Here is a 14,414-nt window from a genome sequence, read left to right as displayed (position 1 = left end):
GTTAGTAAGCAAAGAAAGATACTTACCTTACTGGTAGCGGGCTGCACGGTGTCAGGAACGTTTAGCGCAAAGACGCAATGCATTATTAAACATATACGGGTGACGGTAGAACTACCAGGGGTAGACACTGAATGCACCTTCTTAGTAGTATCTCGAATGTCAATGCAGTGTATTTGGGGGATGGATTTTTTGTGTGACTACGGAGCAGTGATAGATTTTAAGGAGGGTGTATGTGCTCAACCATTCAAGGCAACTTTATTAAAGAGGAAACTTATTTTGGGAAAATATTGCCAAAATGTAGCTGTTGACTGTGTAACTGTAAACGCTTCACATTTGGGAAGTATTTCTCCTGTGGAACGAAACGATGCTCAGATAAATGTGTCAACTATCATGGAAAAGGTCCGTGAATCGGAAAGCCTGTCTATCGAACAAGAAGACGAGTTGGGCAATGTTTTGCACCGATACATGCCCGTGTTTAATAGGAAACCAGGTTTTATTAAAGATCTGAACATTGTATTCAAACTTATCCACACTCTACGTTTTGTAAATCCACGTATTCGGTTCCCTGGTCTAAAAGAGAAGCCGTGGAAAGAGAAATAAAGAAGATGAGAGATTAAGGAATAATTGGAACTTCGACTTCTGAATATTCGAATCCATTGTTAGCAGTAACTAAACCGAACGGCGATATTCGGCTAGCTCTTGACGTTCGCGGCGACATTAACAAAGTGTCTCAAAATGTTGAAAAAATTTCACAGGGTGAAATTTTTAACCTTCCTAGATCTCAGAAATTCCTACTGGAAAACGAAAATCTAAAAGAATCGTGAAAATATACGGCATTTATTTTCCTGGGACGGAGTTACCACTTCAGTGTAATGCCGTCTGGTCTCAATATTAGCAGAGGTGTGTTCATAACCGCTTTGGATACAGTGCTCGGACCCGATTTGTCAGAACGTGTCACTGTATATGCAGACGATCTACTCAGCGCCACTGAGAACTGGAGCGAGAATGTCGAGCTAATTGATTGAGTGTTTAGTAAATTTCTTGAGTATGGAGTCACGATCAATTTAACAAAATCTAAATTTGGTAGGAATCAGATAAAATTCTTAGGAGATATCGTGACGTCAGAAGGAATTATACCGAACACTAAAAAGTTGGATACCATTAAAAATTGTCCGTGTCCACGAAAAAAAAGACAATTAAAGTCGTTTTTGGACGTCGCCTCTTTCTTCAGAAAGTTTTTGTCACAGCTACTGTTAAATAAAGATTGTCTGTTACATTTATTACGGCAATAAATTCCGTGGCAATGGACGGAAGCTTGTAGTACAGCCTTAGATGATATTCGATATGCCCTGATAAATGCTCCGTTATTACATCATCCCCAAATGGATAAAGACTTCTATGTAGCGACGGATGCAGCTGAAACAGGCTTATGTGGTACACTATTCCAAATGGAAGATGAGAGTGATGTGGAAACGATAAAAACCATCTCATTTGCTAGCAGAACCATAGCCGGTAGCGAGAGATCGTACAGCACGACTGAGCTGAAAGTGCTTGCAATTATTTGGGGGCTTAAAAAGTTTTGATATTTCGTGTATGGGAAAAGAACTATAGTTCATTGCGACCACAAAGCGGTGTCATTTCTAAGGACTAGTAGGATGCTGCATGGTCGACTAACACGTTGGGCATTGTTGCTACAGGATATAATATATCCGTTAAGCATGTCAGGGGAAGGGATAATGTCGTCACAGACGTCTTGTGAAGGCTACCGACTGAAAGGTTAGGTGATTTGGAAGGAGAAAGAGCAACGGGGTTGAAAATAATGATACTCGAAAGACTCCCGTATAGAAAAGACTTTAAGGAAATGAGTTCACGAATAGGACAGATGCAAAAATTAAATGCTAAATGGAGAAAAATTAGAAGCAAATTGAAAGAAGGAAATCAGAGTAATGTTAGTGACCGTTACCGGTTACAATCAGGTGTTGTATTTCTTCGAAAGACCGTGGAGGGTGATTGGAAGGTACGCATTCCATCACAATGTCTTGAGACATTGCTAAGGTTCACGCATGCTAGGTGGGGGCATTTTGGAGCTCACAAATTCGAGATGAGGTTACAACAACAATGTTTTCATGTGGGTTTATTAAGAGGAGCTCAGGAGACACTCTGAAGGTGTAAATTTTTTCAAAAAGCAAAGCCTTTTAATTATTGTAATAAGGGTGTATTGCATCCTATTATACCGGCAAAACCACTGAGTATAGTCTCGTGTGATACGTGTGGACCGTTTTCCGCAAACAAAGGTAATTTTAAGTATATATTCGCGATGTACTGTCTATTCTCAAAGTATGTGAAATTTTACGCTTTGCGAACGACCAACGTGACGCCCATGTTGAGAAAGATTACCGACGACTATTTGGTTAATATAGGAAAACTGGGAATGCTAATATCAGACAATGCCTCATATTTTCGGAGTAAAGCGTGGAAAGAAACAATGAAAGAACATAGAATTCCTCATGTATTCATTGCACGCTTTAATCCGGCAGGAAACCCGATCGCAAGGGTGTTTCGAGAAGTAAATAGATTTGTAAGAGCTAATGTACCGAATCAACACCATAGGTGGATCGAATTAATAGAAGATTTGGAAAAGATGTATAACGACTTACCACATATGTCAACTACGTATTCACCCATTGAGGCTCTATTTAATAAGTGGAATAGTAATAATTTGCTTTGTAATTTACCATGTATTCAAAATGACCAAAGGATCGTGATGCAATTGTAAAGAAAGTATACCTGAACTTGGAACATAAAACAAGTATTCGTAAACATAAATTTCATAAAAAGCTAGGCTTAGTAGTCACTAATAAGGTTGGTGATAGTATTCTATTGAAGAATCATCCCAAGTCTTCAAAGCTAAGAAAAATAAATCGAAAGTGGAACAATTTTTATAAGGGACCATACAAAATCATTAATTTGCCACATCAAGGAAGCTACTTATTAGATTATGAAGAAACCAAGAACAAGAAGTTCAAAGGGATGTATCCCCACATTGAGTTAAAAAGATACTTTACCTAACTGAAGATTTAGCCGTTAATTCCGCAAAGGACAAGCCATGATGCAGAAATATGTTACAATAATGTTCGTGAATTTTTTAAATTATTTTATACATAGAATTTGTGGACCGTGAATTACTTTTAAGTAGTTCTTACTAAAAGAGTTATTGATGTTACGATTTTATGCGATGGAATATCGTTACGTTAGTATAAGTTCACTTTGGGAGATCCACAATAAAAAGAAGAAAACTGTATTAAGGGTTAAGCCCAAGGACAGTAATAAGGAACAGGAGATTAGTTGTATATAATTAATTCATTAAGAAATGTTATGAGCAGCACGTTCTCAACAATAATTAATTTGCATTCATTTATGTTTGTTGAAATAAGTAGAAATCGTTATGTTGATATTCTCATGTTAACAGTTGATGTTTTCATATTGACAAGCCTTGATATGTTTTATTTAACGAGGCACTAATTTAGAATACGCATACGAGCACAATGAAAGATCTTGCCGTTGTCATTCGTGAACAGGGGAATGTATTTAACAAAATCATTTCTTTTGAGGAGGGAGAAGCTAAGAGATGAGTAAAAGTGAATACGAAATAAATGACTGAATCAGTCATGCTTGAAAAAGTAAAAGCTTACTGATAGGAACAAAGGAACGGAACCGGTATATGGAGTGTTGTACGTATTAACAAACTGACAGTACACGTGTAACAGTGAAAATATTAACTTAAGTATTTACCACGAAAATTCCTAATTAAGCTAAGGAACAACGCGCAGTGGTAAACTTTAATAACTGTGTAAAGACATGCGAAGTAGGGAAAGTTGAAGGTGATGGTCATTTGAAAATAAACAAATCCCTTGATACAGGTCGGGTATGAAAGATATTCGAACCAGGTAGCTAATACATAACGACTGTGGCGAAGCAGAGAGGGATATTTGACGTATAAAAGAAACCGTGATGTCAGCGATTGTTAAGCACAAATATAATCACCACACCAATCATTGCAATAAAAATAAATAAAAACAACAAAACATTAATAACTAAGGCGAGAGCGAAGTACAGAAAAAAATTGTTATGCCTACATTTCTGTTAAACTAACGATGTTTGATATCACGTCATGCAGTAGCTTTTCCCGAAAAGAGAAGTGATTTAGATGTTTCAGCACACTCAACAGAGGTGATGAAGACCATCTTCGGACGGATTGCGCTGACATGTTGGTACAGTCTAATGGGAGCGCAGCCATTGAGCAACGAGAGCAACCAGACCAGAGGGCACGATCGGATCGTACTCGCTGTCATATATGGTCCGATGCAGCTTCGTCCTGGCCGATCGATAAGAAGACACTGACATTGAACCGACCTCGTTCGCAGCTTTGCATGGTCTGGTACGGTTGCAGCGGCAGTGTGGCAATGCGCCGAATATGTGTGATATTAAAATTAAGTGATGAAATATCTAAGGAACATGAAATCTAGGCTCATTATTGGTGTAAAAAGAACACAGTAATGATTTTGATTTTTTGCTTGTGTATGTGTATGGACGTTAATAAGCCAATAAAACACTTCACCTGGTTAGAGACGTTGAAGCGGAAGTCACGTACCCACTTCATCGTCCGGTGGGCATATATAACACCCCAAATATAGAGCCTCTAATAACATCCCTTTTGACAGCAAAAAATATAAAAATTAGTTACCCTGAACTTGACGGTAACTACTGGCAACAAAATATTAATACCATTGAAAGTCTGACTAACAGAAATACTAGGGAACTAACAACATATATTCCACGGAAAGAACTAAATGAAAGACTATCAGATGATCACTTAACCTACGAAGCATGAAACTCTAAATAAAGAATTCAAAATATATGCTTTACGAAGGTTAAAACCCAGCGAAATGCAGTGATCAGAGATAATATTTATCCAAGAAAAGAGTTTTAGCCGCATCGAGCTGTAAGTTCGCTGAGGCAATGAAAAACTTCAGTAGAGATTGTAAGAAGTCCATGATTAAGAAATTCGTTCCTAGCGCATTCGAGCAGATGTAATTTCGATGCATTGCTCACGCACTGCCTGCGATATATAAGCAATAAGAGAATCTCTGACCAAAGAGCAGTGTTGACTGCAGTAGGAACTGTGTGGTAGTAGGAGTAAGTTGTAGCTAGGAGTCGTGTGTATCGAGTTGGCTGGGCCGATCGTGGGGAGCGATGGTGGAGCCTGAGCGTTGTAGTATAAGGTAAAAGCAGCCTCGCGCATATATAGTATTTTTATATAAAGTCCCATATAAATGTTTTTAAAAAACTCTTAATAATAATCTTTTTCTTAAAAAGTAACTTTTGACAATCATTCATTTCAATTTAAAGAACTTACCAATTTCTCCAATCCTTGACCATCTCGATTATTGTAAAGAAAAATCAGTTGTTTCCTTTTACACATGACAAATCTATCAGCCAGCATTCCACTGGGCTGTGCCAGAAAAATTTAATACAAGAGTAGATATATATGCGTTATCCGGCGACTTCATTGAGGTAAGAATTTTCTCTTTTTTATTCAGAATGATCTTTCAGGGCCATGACGGAGCGCTGCTGACGTCCTAAATTTACCAGTTTAAATTTACAGTCAAATATTGAAAGTTTATAAGTGAGCCACAATTTTATTGAGAAAATAGTCACGTTATTATTGGTAGGTTACGGAATAATAAAGTGTTGCTAGGTTACACTAAATGTCAATGCTATACATATTTTCACTGTTGGGTAGTTACACTAAATGTGAATATTATTTATATTATTTTATTGTTGAGAGGTTACACTTGGCGACCCTGCCAGGATTCGAACCTGGACACAATTCATTTTTAGGAAGTTTAAAAAGTCTTCTTGGAAAATCTGGTAGTACTCTATGGGTATTTCTTGAGGACATGAAGATCTATTTTTAGGACACGATTTATTTTTAGGATTACTTTCTATTGAGGTTTCCAAATCTTCATCAATCACCGGCTTGAGTTCTTACTCGGTTCAGTTTTTTTAAAAGATTTATGACGAGAAACTCCTGTGCATTATTATCAATAGGTCTACGGGATATCAAATTAGTGAAATGACTGTAGATAAGGTTATTAATTTTATCCTGGGTATATAGTGTGGTCCCGTCTTTCCTTCTAATTTCTGTCAACGCGTGCAATGTGATATATTGAGATTTCTTAATGGTACGTATATTCATGCATCCTCGAGTGCATTCTGTATTCGTATATATGTTTTCGCTTCAGTGGCAAAAGTTTGGATATTATTTTCTGGATGTCCACGTAATTCCCGATAGCTGAGGTGTCTAGTCTTTAACGGTCTCGAAGACAATGGGCGTAAAATTCACTCGTTTTCTTCTACCAGAAATGTTTCAAGCGCTTAGGCTCTGAATCATCAACATTTTTCTTATTTTGTGTCTGGCGCATTTAAACTGCTAGGTTATCGCGGAATTAAAAGATGCAGATTTTTGTTAGAATTCTTCCCATGTTCGCTGAATCGTTCACGGCATTCGTCATCTTGAAAATGTGCGACATTCAGTTTCCAGGCTCTTTATATACAGATGATGTATCAAAAAGGATGGCCAAACCGACACGGCTGAAAGTATACGATAATAGAAGCACAAATGTCCCAGTAAATACGGGTCCGCAAACGACCCGCTTGCGAGTTAATCACGAATGTATGGTTCCAAGCCGCCACTAACGTCATTGTAAACATCGTTCTAGTTAGTCCACATGAATTTAAAATTTAGACTTTACTGTTGTATTGTACATCGCAATTAGTTCACAATTCACATATGGCCTTCCTGTTTAAGGAGGTGTTCGAAGTGTTTTCTTACATCGGGATGTAATACTGTGCTCGTCTCTGCAATGAATTTCTTATCCTTTCGAAAAACCCTCTATCATTTCGGAATTATTGACCAGCAAGTACAACCCTCTGCTTCAGTTTTTCAACCGTGTGCTATACCCTTTGCTTTTGAGGTGAACCCAGACACAAAAATCCAAATGATTTAGATCAGGTGATATAAGAGGCCACGGTACAGGTCCTCCTCGATCTATCTATCAATCTTTGGCCGTATCTGCGCGTTAGATGCTGTCTCACACTAGCTTCAAAATGTGCCAGAGCTCCATCATGCATGCACCACATACTCTGACGTTGCTGAAAGGGAACATCCTCAAGCAATCCTGGAAGATGACGCTGCAGAAAGCTAAGATACCTCCATCCATTAAGTTGTAGTGAAAGAATGTGTGGCCCAAAAATTTGATCGCCTAGTACCCATAACCACACATTCAGTGGGAAACGTTGCTGATGTGGTGACTCGTGAACAGCCTGTGGGTTTATTTTACACCACAAATGTGTATTATGATAGTTAAACACACCATGGCGTGTGAATCCTGCTTCGTCTGTAAATAAAATGTTACATGCGAAACGAGGGTCGACTACAGTCTGCTCTTGTGGCCACTGACAAAACATTACTCTAGCGAAAAAGTCCGCATCTTTGAGACATTAAATTCTTTGGTGGTAGTAAGGGTACAGTAAATTGCGTCGTAAAATTCTGCATACAGTACTGTGGCTCAGTACAGGCACTTGTGTGGCAATTCTTCTCGTCGAGGTTCCTGGAGAGCGCTGTACTGCTTCCAACACCACATCATCAACCCCAGGCCAACCTCCTGCATTGCCATGTGCAGAAACCCCTTGTTCTCTCAGGCGCTGATGAACCCTTGTAAATGTAGAACTTCCGGTGTGTCTTCGATCAGGATTTGTTTCTTGGTACAAGCATGCGGCCTCCCGTGCATTCACATTAGCCTTACCGTACATGAAATACATATCCGCATCCTCTTCGTTACTGCACGGTTCCGTTGTAAATACAACAAAGCACAAGTGGCACTCCCCAGACGCGACTGATACCCTTTGAGGCTGTGTACTGTATCCGTCCTGTACGTTCTGCGTGTATAGCGTGATTCCAAGTCCACCTCTCGGCAACGTTCCGTTGTGTAGACAGCGAACATAGGACGACCTCAAGTGCGCTAGGGGGAAACCGGACGATGTTACAAACAATGCCGTCAGTGGCGGCATGGGACCATGCAGTCGTTATTTTCCCGCAAGCGGCTCGTTTGCGGACCCGTGTTTACTGGGACATTTGTGCTTCTGCTATCGTGTGCTTTCAACTGTGTGTAGGTTTGCGCCATCCTTTTTGACACACACACACACACACACACTGATATACACTCCTGGAAATTGAAATAAGAACACCGTGAATTCATTGTCCCAGGAAGGGGAAACTTTATTGACACATTCCTGGGGTCAGATACATCACATGATCACACTGACAGAACCACAGGCACATAGACACAGGCAACAGAGCATGCACAATGTCGGCACTAGTACAGTGTATATCCACCTTTCGCAGCAATGCAGGCTGCTGTTCTCCCACGGAGACGATCGCAGAGATGCTGGATGTAGTCCTGTGGAACGGCTTCCCATGCCATTTCCACCTGGCACCTCAGTTGGACCAGCGTTCGTGCTGGACGTGCAGACCGCGCGAGACGACGCTTCATCCAGTCCCAAACATGCTCAATGGGGGACAGATCCGGAGATCTTGCTGGCCAGGGTAGTTGACGTACACCTTCTAGAGCACGTTGGGTGGCACGGGATACATGCGGACGTGCATTGTCCTGTTGGAACAGCAAGTTCCCTTGCCGGTCTAGGAATGGTAGAACGATGGGTTCGATGACGGTTTGGATGTACCGTGCACTATTCAGTGTCCCCTCGACGATCACCAGTGGTGTACGGCCAGTGTAGGAGATCGCTCCCTACACCATGATGCCGGGTGTTGGCCCTGTGTGCCTCGGTCGTATGCAGTCCTGATTGTGGCGCTCACCTGCACGGCGCCAAACACGCATACGACCATCATTGGCACCAAGGCAGAAGCGACTCTCATCGCTGAAGACGACACGTCTCCATTCGTCCCTCCATTCACGCCTGTCGCGACACCACTGGAGGCGGGCTGCACGATGTTGGGGCGTGAGCGGAAGACGGCCTAACGGTGTGCGGGACCGTAGCCCAGCTTCATGGAGACGGTTGCGAATGGTCCTCGCCGATACCCCAGGAGCAACAGTGTCCCTAATTTGCTGGGAAGTGGCGGTGCGGTCCCCTACGGCACTGCGTAGGATCCTACGGTCTTGGCGTGCATCCGTGCGTCGCTGCGGTCCGGTCCCAGGTCGACGGGCACGTGCACCTTCCGCCGACCACTGGCGACAACATCGATGTACTGTGGAGACCTCACGCCCCACGTGTTGAGCAATTCGGCGGTACGTCCACCCGGCCTCCCGCATGCCCACTATACGCCCTCGCTCAAAGTCCGTCAACTGCACATACGGTTCACGTCCACGCTGTCGCGGCATGCTACCAGTGTTAAAGACTGCGATGGAGCTCCGTATGCCACGGCAAACTGGCTAACACTGACGGCGGCGGTGCACAAATGCTGCGCAGCTAGCGCCATTCGACGGCCAACACCGCGGTTCCTGGTGTGTCCGCTGTGCCGTGCGTGTGAACATTGCTTGTACAGCCCTCTCGCAGTGTCCGGAGCATGTATGGTGGGTCTGACACACCGGTGTCAATGTGTTCTTTTTTCCATTTCCAGGAGTGTATATAAGAGACGAATTCTATCGACTAGACTTGCGGATGTGTTCGTGATAAATGTAAAACCAGGCACATTTTCATTCTTATGTTCCCACGTATCACTCAAATAATATCTGCTAGATTAAATACGCTGATTCTGATGACGTTAAAATTGGGAGTCTGCTCTTTAAGGTTTAGCACACAGTTCAAATCTCCTGCTAAAATTAAATTTTCTTGGTGCCTTCCAGAGGAGGAAACGAACTATTGTTTTATATAACTCAGCTCTGTTGAGTCCTTTACTGCTTCCTGATGGTGCATAAATGTTGATAATCCTGGCGTCGTGGATTGTGACAGTAATAGCTGTGCCGCCTGGAATTGTTTTCACTTCATTGACAATAATCCCCCCTTTAGTGAGTATCGTGACGCCCAATTGCCTTCCTGTCACTGGGATTCTTGCAGGATTATATCCACAGATGTCATCTAATGTGATATTTGTCACTTCCTGTATTAAAAGAATGTCAGTGTCTGCCGGATATAAAAAGTCTTTCAGACTACGTAACTTTAAGAAATTGTCAATAGTCCTAACTTTCGGTGTCGTTACTATTAGAGACTGTAAATGGTTAATTATGCGGAACTTTTATTGTATTTTAGGTTACTTCCATTTAATCCAAATTTTTTTGAAGTAAATATTGTACGAACCTTATCCACTTCGATTCGCATGAGCTAAAATAGGTGTGGTTTCATCCATTTCATAAGCCCAAAACTGTTGAGCAACAATATTGCGATTGTCTCTTGCCACTTTACTTCATTTCTCAGCTACATATGCTGTGCCAGGTACAAATGACATCAGTTTAGAACCACAGCAACATTCAACATGTTGCCGATTGGTATCTAACATGATATAGAAGGTTTTGAACTGAGGTTTCCATTTGTCTCTCACTTAATTTGGTACTCACTTGTTCTACCTTCTCCCATATTAAAGGCGCGATCTGCTCAGCATCTCTGAGTGCGAGCCTTCACTTTTTGTGTTTCTTTTCAGACCTGCTTTTAGTTGAACTTTTGCCATTGTTGATTACAGTACCCAGTTTCCACCCATTGCTGTTCTCGTCAGCAGACAGATCCTCTGAGTTGTTGCTGTCCGGAATAGGCTTCATTTAAAAGTTTAGCATATGAGTCTTCCGGTCGTTTTGCGGTCGACGTCTCGTCTTGTATAATATTAGTTTCCATGGGTTTATTCTTGTCGTTGGTATCTTCACTGGCGGTTACTTCTGTGTCCAGAATTGCGATCTATTGACATTTGCATCGACATTTCGTTGACTACAGTCGCGGATCTCAATGGTTTAGTAGCCGGCGCATATGCAGGGGCAAAGCTGTAACAGCTGCAGGCCGCAGAGCCTCACCTCCTGGCAACTGGACCACACGTCACTCTAAACACTCGGCGCCCGCGTTGGCTGGCCCATCAAAAGGTTTTCGAAAATTCTAATTGTCTTAATATCGAAACTAGCTTGGATGACTTTCGCGTCACAAACGTTACCATCACTATTCTTGAACTCCAGGTTGCCCTGCCCCCCCCCCCCCCCCCCCCCAGGATTCAATCACCTTATCATATAAATCAGTCGTTTCCAAATTAACAAATATTACATTGGACACAATTGACATGCGAACACCAATAAGATCTTCAGAAATCAGTTTAAGTGCTTCTTCTAGAAACGTTTCCACATCACAAGGGATTTGTTTTGCAAAATTTCTATCAAACGGAAAAAACTTCGACGTGTCGACTGTGATAGGTTTAGACATCACTTATCATCTCTCAAACCCTCAATAAACCATGCAAGTACAGATACAAGCCGCAGAAGCTTTCAAACTCACCAACTACGAACAAAATCGACCGCAGCAGACTTCCGTACACTTTTGCATCCCATAGTGGAAGTGATGACACCACTACGCAGACTCTCTCCGTCTTCAGGCCACGAGTGGCCTACCGGGACCATCAGACTGCCGTGTCATCCTCAGTGGAGAATGCAGATAGGAGGAGCGTGGGGTCAGCATACCGCTCTCCCGGTCGTTATGATGGTATTCTTGACCGAAGCCACAACTATTCTGTTGAGTAGCTCCTGAATTGGCATCACGAGGCTGAGAGCACCTCGAAATATGGCAACAGCGCATGGCAGCCTAGATGGTCACCCATCCAAGTGCGGACCACGCCCGACAGCGCTGAACTTCGGTGATCTCACGGCAACCGGTGTATCCACTGCGGCAAGGCTGTTTTCCCACTACGCAGACAGAAAAAAAAAAATGTCTCCGGTTCTTCCAAGGACGTTTCAGACGTCACTTTGCACACACGAAACATACAACTACTAATAATTTACTACATTTTTAATATTTTTGGATCTCTCCTAATTATAATTATGTTAATGTTGCAAGGCAAAGGTGCTAATCTATTCGACTCCATAAACGACGACGTTATCCGTTACTCTGGCACATCCTCAGTTCCTTTGTTGTTTCTTTAGGGCGTACAGCAGCTGAGGACAGAAGCGACCGTGCACATTCTCAGGCGATTTCAGTTTCCTATCACGGTAAGCATAATATCTTACAATGAAATGAGCACCCTTAGCTGCTTACAGGCGTTGACATACGTCAACGGGGACAGATGAAAATGTGTGCCCCGACCGGGACTCGAACCCGGGATCTCCTACTTACATGGTAGACGCTCTATCTATCTTTTTTTTTACATGGCTGACGCTCTATCCATCTTTTTTTATTATTCTTTGTTCGTTTATTTATTTATTTATTTATTTTTAAATGAACCGCTGCAGGAGCAGGACGACGGGTAGGGCAGGGGTCGACACCCGAAGCCTGGCCATCCCGCCGCCACGCCCAAGCAACGTGTTCGAGTTCGAGGATCGAAGGATCAGGGGGAGGATGTAGTGGGTTTGTCGATGTTGTTTTATTTATTTATTTCTTTAATTTTTATAAAATTTTTAAATTATTTTATTTTATTTATTTTTTAATTTGTTTTTCATTTTGTATTGTATTTATAGATTTATTTTTGTTTCATTACAAAGAAAGATCCTACAACTGCCTTAGCCGAGCGTCCGAGTCGTCTTCTCGTCTGTTGGGAGGGATTCCCCCCTATTCCGTCCGTAGAGGATCAATATGCTTCAGGATTCTTCTTCATTTTCAGCGTCTCATACCCGGAACGCCCCAGTGAGCAGGAGGATCCGCAAATAATGAACCTAAACAATTTGCGAAACGAGTTCTGTACTTCGGGTGGCGGCTGAAAACTGCATGTGTCGTCATCAATAGGGACCAAAAGTCGAGTGTGCCTTTGGGAGAATCGCAAAATATGTAGTAAACGGCCATGCCTTTTAGCCAGTTAACGGCGTTCGTTCTGGTTGATGAAAAGTATACGCCGTCGGGGCGCAATACATCATCAGGGGAGATAGACTCCGGCAATCGCTGCAAGAGTAATGCCAGCATACGCTGCGTCAGTAGCCAGCACTCGCTGGTCGCGCGGCACACGTCAGACGGTGTGCATCCGAGTCAATGACTGAGCATGTGGGACACAAGGGGTTGTCGGTCAGATGTATGGAATGTAGCCTCTGACGAGTAGCGAATTTCCCATTCACAACCACGTACCACAATGAACGCACCGTCGTAGGTAGAAAAGGCGTGTGTACCGCTGATAGAGGCGATAATAGTCTTCTGTGCTGGGCTTCCGTGTCGTCGGAAGGTCTGACCGTAAGTAGCTGAAGTCAATCAAGAACTCTCTGTTGTGGGTGAGTGCCGGTGAAATGTGTCCTACAGAAACCGGGGGATGCAGAGCGTGTGATGCCACTTCCGCTATCAGGGTGCCCGTCAGAGTGGCGTGGGCAGAGGTCCACGTGCGACGCATAGTGTTGAGATAAAGCGATCGCGCACGGTTATATATATGAATTAAACCGATACCGCTCGCCCGCTGCGGCATTGTCAGGGTGGCGTATCGGACTTTAAAAACCAGACCGGTGCTTACGAAATGTCCATATGCTGCTTGAAATCTGTCGGCCATCGTAGCCGTCAAGGGAAGGATATGCGCAAAATAGTTCAGTTTTGAGACAAGATAGGTGTTGACATAACGTGTTGTGAGGAGCATATCCAAGCGACGCAGTTTGTTGTCCTGCAGCAGAGCACGTGTCTGGCGTAGGAGCCGGCGGTACGTAGCCACCGCCGTGCGGTGGACATTGCTATAGAATTGCACTCCTAAACACTTGAGTACGGGCACCTTGTCAAAGGGCACCGCCGTTACGTGGGAAAGCCCCCCTCCGACATCCATGTATTTTGTCTTCTTCACGTTGATGACGCTCCCAGCGACCGCCCCGTAACGTAGCCACTGTAGCGCCATATGCATTTCATCCTCTGATCTGGCCAGGAACACCACGTCATCGGCGAATGCACCACAACGAAAGGTCACGTCCCGTAAGGAGATACCAGTTAATCGCTGCCGTAGACCATGTAAAACTGGTTCAAGCGCTGCAGCAAATAATATACCCGACAGGGGGCACCCTGACCGTCCAACAACAATGTGACCAGACTGATAACCGTTGACCATCATGCGGGAGCGCGCTCCGTGGACCAGTCGAAGGACCACCTGTGCAGACTCCGGAGAGAGGCCCATGTGTTGCAAAACTACGCGTAAGAAGCCGTGGTCGACGCGGTCGAATGTGTGGTCAAAATCTACGGCGAAAAGGGCGCCTCGT

This window comes from Schistocerca nitens, chromosome 4 (assembly GCF_023898315.1).
Source record: "Schistocerca nitens isolate TAMUIC-IGC-003100 chromosome 4, iqSchNite1.1, whole genome shotgun sequence".
In the NCBI taxonomy this organism is placed as follows: Eukaryota; Metazoa; Arthropoda; class Insecta; order Orthoptera; family Acrididae; genus Schistocerca; species Schistocerca nitens.
The sequence above is the reverse complement of the archived record's forward strand: the minus strand, read 5'-3'. Positions refer to the sequence as shown.